This window comes from Trichechus manatus, unplaced genomic scaffold (assembly GCF_000243295.1).
Source record: "Trichechus manatus latirostris isolate Lorelei unplaced genomic scaffold, TriManLat1.0 scaffold00333, whole genome shotgun sequence".
In the NCBI taxonomy this organism is placed as follows: Eukaryota; Metazoa; Chordata; class Mammalia; order Sirenia; family Trichechidae; genus Trichechus; species Trichechus manatus.
Genome location: NW_004444269.1, coordinates 320,420 through 331,368, shown reverse-complemented (window position 1 = coordinate 331,368; position 10,949 = coordinate 320,420).

Sequence of the window (10,949 nt, the reverse complement as noted above, 5' to 3'; positions counted from 1 at the left end):
CTTTACTTTGTCTTCTCAAGCCACCCTTTGAAATCTTCTGTTCAGCTCTTTTACTTCATCGTTTCTTCCATTCACCTTAGCTACTCTACGTTCAAGAGCAAGTTTCAGAGTCTCTACTGACATCCATTTTGGTCTTTTCTTTCTTTCTTGTCTTTTTAATGACCTCTTGCTTTCTTCATGTATGATGCCTTTGATGTCATCCCACGACTTGTATGGTCTTTGGTCATTAATATTCAATGCGTCAAATCTATTCTTGAGATGTTCTCTAACTTCAGGTGGGATATACTTAAGATCGTACTTTTGCTCTCATGGACTTGTTTTCATTTTCTTCAGCTGCAACTTGAACATGCATATGAGCAATTGATGATCTGTTTGCAGTCGGTCCTTGGCCTTGTTCTGATTGATGATATGGAGTTCTCTATCATCTCTTTCCACCGATGTAACTGATTTCATTTCTGTGTATTCCACCCAGGGAGGTCCATGTGTATAGTCTCCATGTATGTTGTTGAAAAAAGGTATTTCCAATGAATCAGTCATTGGTCTTGAAAAATTCTATCATGCAATGTCCTGAGTTGTTTCTATCACCAAGGCCATATTTCCAATTACTGATCCTGCTTTGTTTCCAACTTTCACATGTCAATGCATCTTGACTGCATATTTGATCAGTTTCAGACTGCAGAAGTTTGTAAAAATCTTCAGTTTCTTCATCTTTGGCATTCGTGGCTGGTGCATAAATTTGAAAAATAGTTGTATTAATTTGTCTTCCTTGTAAGCTTGTGGATATGATCCTGTCACTGACAGCACTGTGTTTCAGGATAGATCTTGAAATGTTCTTTTTGATGATGAATGTGATGCTCTTGCTCTTCAATTTGTCTTTTCTGGCAAGGTAGAGCATATTATTTACCAATTCAAAATAGCCAGTACCGGTCCATTTCAGCTCACTAATGGCTAGGATATTGATTTTCAAACTTTCCATTTCATTTTTGACAATTTCCAATTTTCCTTGATTCATACTTCGAACACATTCCAATTATTAATGGATGCTTGTAACTGTTTCTTCATTTTCTGTTGTGCCACATCAGCAAATGAAAGTCCCTGTCTTAGTTATCTAGTGCTGCTGTAACAAAAATACCACAAGTGGGTGGCTTTAACAAACAGAGGTTTATTTTCTCACAGGTTAGGAAGCTAGGAGTCTGAATTCAGGGTGCCCACTCTAGGGAAAGACTTTCTGTCTCTGTTAGCTCCGGAAGAAGGCCCTTGTTCCTTTGAGCTTTGAGCTTCTTCTGCTCCTGGGTGATCTTCATGTGGCTTGGCATCTCTTTTCCCCCATTTCTGCTTCCTGGTTTGCTTGTTTAATCTCTTTTATATCTCAGAAGAGATTGACTCAAGACACACACTATACTAATCCTGCCTTGTTAATATAACAAAGACAACCCATTCCTAAATGGGATTATAACCACAGGTATAGAGGTAAGGATTTACAAAACATATTTTGGGGGAATACAATTCGTTCCATAAAATTCCACCCTTCGGCCCTCAAAAATTTATATTCTTGCCACACGCAAAACACATTCATCCCATTACATCGTCCCAGAAGTCTTAAATCAACTCCAAGTTCAAAATCTCATCCTCTGAATCATCTAAATCAAATATGGGTGAGACTTTAGGCCTATTCCTTCCTGAGGTAAAATTATTCTTCATATGTGAACCTGTGAAATCTAGACTACAAATTATCTGTTTCCAAATTACAGTGGTGGAATAAGCACAAAGTAGACATTTCCATTACAAATGGGATAAATTGGAGGAAAAGAAGGGATAAAGGGCGCCAAGCAAGTCCAAAACCCAGCAGAACACTTTACATTAGCTCTCTAACCTTGAAAATAATCCTCTGTTATCTGAGACTATCTGGTAATAGACTTGCCCTCCAGACTCCGGGTGTTGGCCACACCCTCTGGATTCTGGGTGGAGGCCCCTTGGCCTTGGGCTTCAGCTCTGCCTTCCAGGCCCAATGGGATGACAACTCTGCCCCCTTGGCATTGATCATCCCCATTCTTCTAATCTATCTGACGGGTGACCCCATCCCCTGGGCCCCAGCAAGCTCAGTTCTTCTGCCCCTTGGGCGTAGCAGTGCTCCCGTCAGCTTTGGGTGATGGCTCCATCTCCCTGGCACACCTTACCAGCAGCCCCACATTCTGAACAGAGTTGGCAAAGATCTGACTCTTCGAAACCTTGGAGGCTGTGGTCCCACCCTTTGAGATCCAGGAGACCATGGTCCCATCCTTTAAAACCAAGAAGGCCCTGCTTCCTGTGCTCCTTCTAACAATTCTGCTGATTTCCTAGCTGCTTCAGTGATGGTCCTTTTCTTTTCCTGGAGGACAACAGATGTAGCTCCTTTAGCCTGTTTCCTGCCTGTAGAATTCCAAGAGGCAGGCAGTGTTCTTTCCTTTTGTTCCTTTGCTGTCCCCTTCAGTCTAAGCTGATTGAGTTTTCTTCCATGGTAGTTGTTAGATCCATCAGTCACAGGCTTAATCTTTTTTGGATTTGCAACATACATTTTTGGGGGGATACAGTTCAATCCATAACAGTCCTGAAAGCTTTACTCCATCTACATCATTAAAGTTGACTCTACTTTGAGACGGCAGCTCTTCCCCACTTGTATTTTGAGTGCCTTCCAACCTGAGGGGATCATCTTCCGGCACTATATCAGACACTGCTATTCATAATGTTTTCACTGGCCAATTTTTTCAGAAGTAGATCACCAGGTCCTTCTTCCCAGTCTGTCTTGGTATGGAAGTTCTGCTGAAACCTGTCCACCATAGTGACTCTGCCGGTACTTGAAATACCTGTGGCATAGCTTCCAGTATCACAGCAACATACAAGCCACCACAGTACGACAAACTGACAGATGACTGGTGGAAATTGGGGGTAGTACACTTTAATATATCAGGGTCTTCTCCAAGGATTCAGGTATTTCAAAGGAAGTTTCCCAAATGTAATTTCTGACTTTGACAAGAATCCAATCAGGATCTGGTCCTGCTGAAATTCAAATGGCATGCTTTTCTTCTTTGGTAAGGGTGTCTTCTTTCTATGTCTCATCAGCACATCCTCTTGTTTCTCAGAAGCCTCTAGTGTCATCATATTCTGCAAATATATCATCAAGCCAGGGACCGATGGTGCTGTCACCTAGATTATGGATTAAACCAAAAACCAAACCCGGTGCCATCGAGTTGATTCTGACTCATAGCGACTCTATGAATTATGGATTAGAGGGGAAGGAACTAACTTAATTTTCAACCTTTTTTTAATCTTTAAGTATCTAGGATTAAGAAGAGCCAGAGGATATGTGAATCTAAGCTAAGCTTTGCTTATTGCCTGAGGAAAGCTTGTGGGGTGGGGAGTGAGTTTGTCTAATTTAAAATTGTTGTACCATGGCAGAGAATTCTCCTCAATGAGAAGTAAGGAGTCTTCTAAACCCTGGGTATAAGGCTATGCCTTTGCATACACCATGCTGTTCCACACCTCTCTGCCTGGGTTTATGTTATGTCCTGCTCCTTGGCCCTCAAAATTTTGTTAGATTAGAATACCTCTCCCCTCCTTCTCCATTGGTTTAAAGGCTGTGCTTTATTTTTTAACTTTTTATAATGTAATATTTAATGTATACAAAAGAATATATGTAACATAAATATAAATTTTAAAATACTGTAATGAAATGACAAGCCTGTGAATCTACCCACCATTCAGCTGAAGAACTAGAACATAACTAATAGCACTGCATATACTTTTGTACCTTCCCTAACCCATTTCCCGTATACTCCCCAGAAGTCACTACCATCCTGAATGTTTTGTTTATGTTTCTCGTTTTTAAAAAAAAATTCAGTTTATTCAGGTATAATTAATATACTATGAAGGGAACCCATTATAAGTGTAAAATTAAACAACTTTTGACAAAAGTATACATCTGTATAACTACAACCACAATCAAAATATAGAACAGTTCCATCATCTCAAAAGGTTTCCTTGTACTGTTTCCCAGTCACCCCAAGACCACCAGTCCCTAGGTAACTATTAATCTACTTTCCGTTACTATAGGTGACAGAATGTCAACCAAACCTTGCATTCCTGAAATAAATGCCATTTAGACATAACAATTTACATATGGATTGATCTGATTTGCTAATATTGTGTTAATGATTTTTGAACATCTGTTCAAAAGTAAAGGATCTTAGCCTGTTGTTTTCTTTTCTTGTAATGCCTTTGTCTGGCTTTGGTGTCAAAATGGAGCTCCAAGAACTGGTCTAGAGGATTGGGGTTTGTCATAACAAGGATGGAACAAGTAAGTAGAGAATTAAACAAGAAAGTGTCAAGAAGGGACTACATTTTTCCCGATAACCCAATCCTATCCAAAGAATGTAAACCACTGATCTCATAAGGGGCATGTCAGAGACAAGAACCAGCCAAGTATGATACATTATAATGTGACTGTCATGCTAGAGAAGAAGGGGACAGTATATTCACTGTGGCTTTCAGAGAGGATGGACGGTTTCTAGAGAAAATGAAATAAATTATACAAAAAAGAAACTAGGAAGTTCAGGACTCTATGAGGTAAATAGGAATAAAATATGATTCCGGAGGTGCTGAGTGAAGGGATGCACCATAGAAGAGGAGAGAAACGTGAGAAGAGATTTATCACTGGGCTCCACAGTGAGGATAAGAATTTTCACACGAGGATGGATCTGGAACTTGTACAGGGAGAATAACACCTTTTGCTCTATGGAGCAGTGATGAGGACACAGAAGTGATTTGAACTCAGATGTGAGAGTCTAGACAATGAAGTACCATGACAGAGAGGCAGGAGAGAAGAGATAAGCAATGCTCACCACCCATATTTAATGGGCTGAGGGTTGCCTTCTGCAGGGAAAGGTAATGGAAGAACTTTTGGGAAGGGGATCTTTATTCAAGTATTTTACGGATAAGAAAAATATGGCCCAGGGAGGAGAAGGAACTTATTTCAAGTCACTGTTGTAGATTCAATTACTGCTCCCAATTATTGGATCCCTTCCTATAAGAAAATTATACACATGTGCCCATTGTCAGGCGACTTACCCAAGTATCCTTGGAGAAAAATGTGTATTCCTGGTTCACTGACTTTTGGCTTGGCTATGTGACATGCTTTGGTCAAAGGGATGTAAGTTCACAAGGCATTTGCTGTACCGAAGCAGTCTTGTAAATGCAATTGTATGATTGGCTTGGCTGCTCCTTTGATCTAGGGTCCAGAGTGAAAAGACAGTTGGAGAAAACTTGAACCCAGTCCACAGCCTGGAATCAAGCCCAGCTGAGGTCAGCTGAGCCCAGCAAGTCTCAGCAGACCTGTTCTCTTCAGTTACCCTGAGCAAGAAATAAAAGCTTGTGTTATAAACCATGAGATATTGTAGTTTGTTACTGTGACAAAAGCTGCCTAGCCTAGTTATGTAACAGATTAGTAGCTGCATGCTACTAATCTTTTTAATTTCATCTTCAAATTAATATTATTAATTTATTTATTAGACCTCTGCTGTATTCAGTGAGGAAGTACACATTTTCTGCTCTCCATGTTTGCATAAAAGGGAGAGAATTTTCTCTCCATGCCTCTGGAAGAAAATTATGGAGGGAATGTGTTCTACTCAACTGGTGAATTTGGGAGAAGCAACTGAGTATACTTGTGGTGCCATTTGGGTTATATCTTGAAGCTGCCAGGCAGGCCCTGATGTTCTCTAATCTGCCATTGTCCATACAGAAGGGGCCTGTCCCAGCTGCAGAGGCCCATGGCTATACAAACTTCCTGTAACTAGGATGGTAAATTTGCCTAGTTCATCAGTAGGTATCAGAGAACTCACTGAGGTCACACAACTAAGAAACTTCCTCCAAAGTAATTTTTATTTGTAAGAAAGCTGAGGGTTTGCACAATTCCTGTGACTTTCAATTTGTTGAACTTCGGTGAGTAAGAAAGGGGTGTTATTTGTTGTTCTCTGAAAAGGGCTATGTACCAGGCACTATGAAGTCCCTTGGTGATACAAATGATCGATGCACTTAGCTACTAATGGAAAAGTTAGAGATTCAAGTCCACCCAGAGACACTTCACAATGAAGGCCTGTCTATCCACATCCAATAACACTAGCCATTGAAAACCCTATGGAGCACATTTCTACTCTGACATACATGGGGTTGCCACGAGTCAAGGTTGATTCGACAGCAACTGGTAAACATGCTACATGCTGAGTATACAAAGATGGAAAAGTATGTTCTTCAAGTGCCAAGAACTCATGGTCCAGTAGAGAAGGAAGATTTTTAAGCAAATATAACACAGTGAAATGTGATAATGGAAACAATCCGAAGGTATAGAGAGGTAACCTACGGGAGAATCTAACTGAAATTATATCAGGAAGTGGGAGGGGTAAGAAAATTAAGCAAGGCTTTCCAGATGAAGTGATACTTGAGTTGAGTTTCCACGGATGAATAGTTCAGCCAGCTGACTAGAGAGAGAAGATAGTGTGCAAATGTGTAAAACCATGAAATAGTGAGGCGCGTTTGCTGATATTCATAGTTTGATATTTCTGGAAAAAAAATATAAGGAAGTACTGACAGGAAATGAGGTTGAAGAGGCACAGATACAGAGTAAATCATGAATTCATATGCTATACCAAGGATTTTGGAATATATTTTCCAGATGGTGTGTTGGGTCAAGTGGGGCTGTGGGGGACTGGAGAAAACATTACCTATCCAAGAGGGCAGCTGATACTCTGCTTCAGCTGGTCATTGCCATGAGGTTAAAAGGATAGTGTTTTCAGGTCTTCTGATTATTCAAGGAAGCCAGAATTTTAGAATTTTATGTGAAATCTACCAATTGTTAAGTGTTGGTGATCGTTTTAAAATTGTGTAAAAACAAAGCATTCTGTGGCATGCCACAGCCTTGTGATGTCTGTCTAAGTGATGGGGTTGGTGAAAGGTTTTTAGCCAGGAAAAAGTCATAGCTAGACTTATAGAAGACGAATTGGTAAGGGGCTAGCCTGGGATCCCCTGAGGGGATAAATCTGATCTTCACTCTCACCAATCATCCTAACTAGAGGAGTGGACTTATTTGGGAAAATGTTTGAAAAGACTTGGCGACTGGCTGGATGTATGCGGAGGAAGACAAATTCGATTTATTTGACTTTAGACATGGATGAGATGATAAAGTCACCCACTGGGATAGTAATGGAAAAGGAAGAGGAAGTTCAGGAACCAAAGGGAAGATATTATGAGTTATAGAAATGTTGCATTTGAAGATTTTAAGGTAGATAATTTACTTGTTTTACAGATGAAGAAACTGAAATTCACAGATGTTAAGTAATTTTCAAAGTTCCACCTCTTATAAGAATCAAGGTCCACATGACCCCAATGACCTTATCTTTCTCCTAGACATGTGCTGTCTAATATGATAGCCACTAACCACATGTGACTATTAATCACTTGAAATGTAGCTAGTCCAAACTGGGATATGCTGTAAGTATAAGTTATACACCAGATTTTGAGAACTTAGTAAGAAAGAAAATAATGTAAAATACTTCATTAAAAACTTTACATTGATTACATGTTAAATGTATATATTTAGGATATATTGGGTTATATGAAATATGTTGTTAACATTAATTTCACTTGTTTCTTTTTTACTTTTTACATTGTGGCTACTAGAAAATTTAATTTAGAAAATTTAGAATTATAAATGTGGCTCATATGATATGTCTGTTTGACAGAGTTGCCCTAGACCATGGCCCTAAGGGATAAGACACACTCTAACCCTGCAGACAGCTAACCTATTGAGAACATCTGACTCTGGGACTTTGGGTAGATGTTTCCCATAACTGTATGTCAAACCTCAACAAGATGTAATGCCTATGCATCAGAGTAGAATAAAATAAATACTAAGAGGGGATACATGGGTGATGGGAACAGTAAAAATGACATTTTCTAGTTTTGCAAGAATCTCTGAAGAGCATTCTGGGTCTGGAGCCCTGCAGCAAAAGCAAGTCATGAGAACCATCTTCATAAATTTGGGTTACTGTGTGGGTCATTGCTATTGAATACTCAAAGTCTAGGGTATCTTCCCCTCAGAATAGATTACTATGTGGTCCTAATGAAGAAATATAGAGGTAAGGACCTAAGGGAAACCAAAGAGGCACATGGAGGAAAAGAAGCCAAGGAATTAGACTCAGTTTATCTACCCTCTGAGTCCCTTGAGTATTTTCTCTTGGCGGAGGAAGGGGGAGTAAGTGTTAAGCTGTGACATTAATATCCTACTTTCCATAATCTACATCTTTTTTAACGTAGTTCTCAAATATTAGCCATCATTTAATGCTAAACGAACACAAAATGTACCAGCCAAGCCAGGACACTTTTGAGAATGAAAGTGCTCAATAAAAATTATTAACAAGGAGACTTCCAGGTAACATGGTGCTATAGACAGAAGTACCACACTGTCCCTTCACAGCAAAGATCTGAAAAACTAAGTCAAACAGAGACACATGTAAATCCTGAAACCCTAAGCATCAAATGAAGAGATAAAGAACTCAGCCAAGCACCGAATGGAATAAGAAACTGACAGAGAACAGAGAGCAAGGCGAGATACATGCCAAGGTCCCCTATCAGCTAACACAGCATGAATCTGCCATCTTGGACTCCTATCGGAGATCAGCGAACAGGGGGTATGAGAAAACAGCTTCACGGAGCTTCCAGCAGGAGACAGAACAACCAGTAACCAGCGATATATGCTTTCCCACTCTCCCACCCTTCTTCACTCCCACTCGGCCTCCTCTGCTTCCTGAAGCCACAGTGTCTTCACCAGGAAGCACTAGCTTCACCCCAGTGCTGCTTGGATTCCACCTGCCTGCACTGGCCAGCTCCCTGAGTGCCATTGTTGGCTGCTGGTGTTGCTTTTCCCCACTTCTTTTGATTTCTTCCTTACCTCTCACCACCTCTTTCTCTCAAATACCTGGCTCCATGTGCTATCTTTGCTTCTTCCTGAAAGTTTTCGAAACATCACTTGACTGAGAAACTCTCCCAGCCAGTGTTGCCACACTGGTGGGATCCCCAGGGCTTTTTTGTGTGTTTGTTAGTTCTGGTTTGTTCTGTTTTGATTTGTTTGTTCTCTTTTTCTTTTCTTGGCTTGGGAACCCATTCTAACTGGGCAGTACTGTGCTGCTTGAGAGCTGCTCCCTTACTCTGTGAAGACATTCAGTGGGATTTCTGGGGGCACATCTGTTTTCTTGTTTTTTTCTTTTTTGTTTGTTTTTTCTTCTTCTTTGTTTCATTTTCTCCTCTCTCTTTTTCCCTTTTTGAATTTCTTCATTTCGCAGTTTCTCATCTCTCTATCCTTACCTTCTGTTCCTGTTTCATGAATACCTGGTGCTGTATGACACCTCTTCTTCTTCTAGCCAGGCTGTACTTCATGGCCAGGGAGCAACTTCCCCAGTCCTCCCCACCACACCGGTGGGGTCCTTGGGGGCTTTGCTTTTTTTTTTTCCTAATTTTTTTCTTTTACCCTTTTTCTTTCTAGTCTTTACTTTTCGTTTTTCTCCATTTCTCAGTCTCTCATATCTCCACTCCAATGGCAAACTCCCTTAGAACTCTTTTTTGTTTCTTTATTTGCATGTTTTTGGATCCTGTTCCTTTGTCCTCTCTCTCCTCTTTCCTATACCCATCTTAGCTCCACACATCACAATCTCCCCTCTCCTTCCTGCTTACCTGCACCATGCACTGAACCCCAACCAGCACAGGCATGGCCTACCAGAACCTGCCTTGCACTGATTCCCGACCCACGTTGTCAGCCCTAGTACTTCGACAAACAACCCATCCCAGCAACTTCCCATCAGTTGGACCTGCCCTGCTGTACCATAACTGAGTGACTGACTCTGCCGATTGGAGAAGGAGGCAAAAAATATGGTGCCTACAGACAAACAAACAACAAAGAACGCACAGCCCGCCTGCTCAGACATAACCAAATAAAACAAAAAAAAAAAAAAGCAGGACAAAACAAACAAATATGCAATCAATAACTGAGGAATATCACTACTGAATGTCCAGAAGACAGCAGACAATATCAAAACATACACAAAAACGGGAAAAGATTGTTCCAGTAAGAGTCCAAAATAAAACACCAGATGACTTTCCAGTAGAAGAAAAGGCACTAGAACTACCTGATAGGGAATTAAAATCTCTCATATTCAGAGCTATCCAAGAGTTAAAGCAAAAAGCAGATGAAAATGAGAAAACATAGACAAATTCATGGAAAATACAGATTTAAAAAATGGAAGAATTCAGGAAAATAATACAGGAACAAAATGATAAAATAAATTCACAACTAGAAATCATACAAAAGCAACAATTAGAAATTCAAAAGATAAACAACAAGATTTAAGAAATGGACAGTGTTGTAGAAGGGCTGAGGAACAAGTTTGAAATAATGGAAGACAGGATCAGTGAAATTGAAGACAAACACTTGGATACAATTCTGAGGAAAAATCATTAAAAAGAACAAAGAAAAATGAAGAAACTCTGAGAATTATGTGGGATACAATCAAAAGCAAAAATTTACAAGTGTTTGGAGTTCCAGAACAGGGGGAAGAACAGAAAACATGGACAGGATCATTGAAGAACTGCTGACAAAAAACTTCCTCAATATCATGAAAGATGAAAAGCTGACCATCCAAGAAGCTCAATGAACCCCATATAAGATAGACGTCAAAAGAAAATCACCAAGGCATATCATAATCACACTCACTAAGACCAAAGGCAAAAAAGAATCCTCAGAGCAGCTCCAGAAAAACAAAAGATCATGTACAGAGGAGAAACAATAAGACTAAGCTCAGATTATTCAGCAGAAACCATGCAGGCAAGAAGGCAATGGGATGACATATATAAAATCTTGAAAGAAAAAA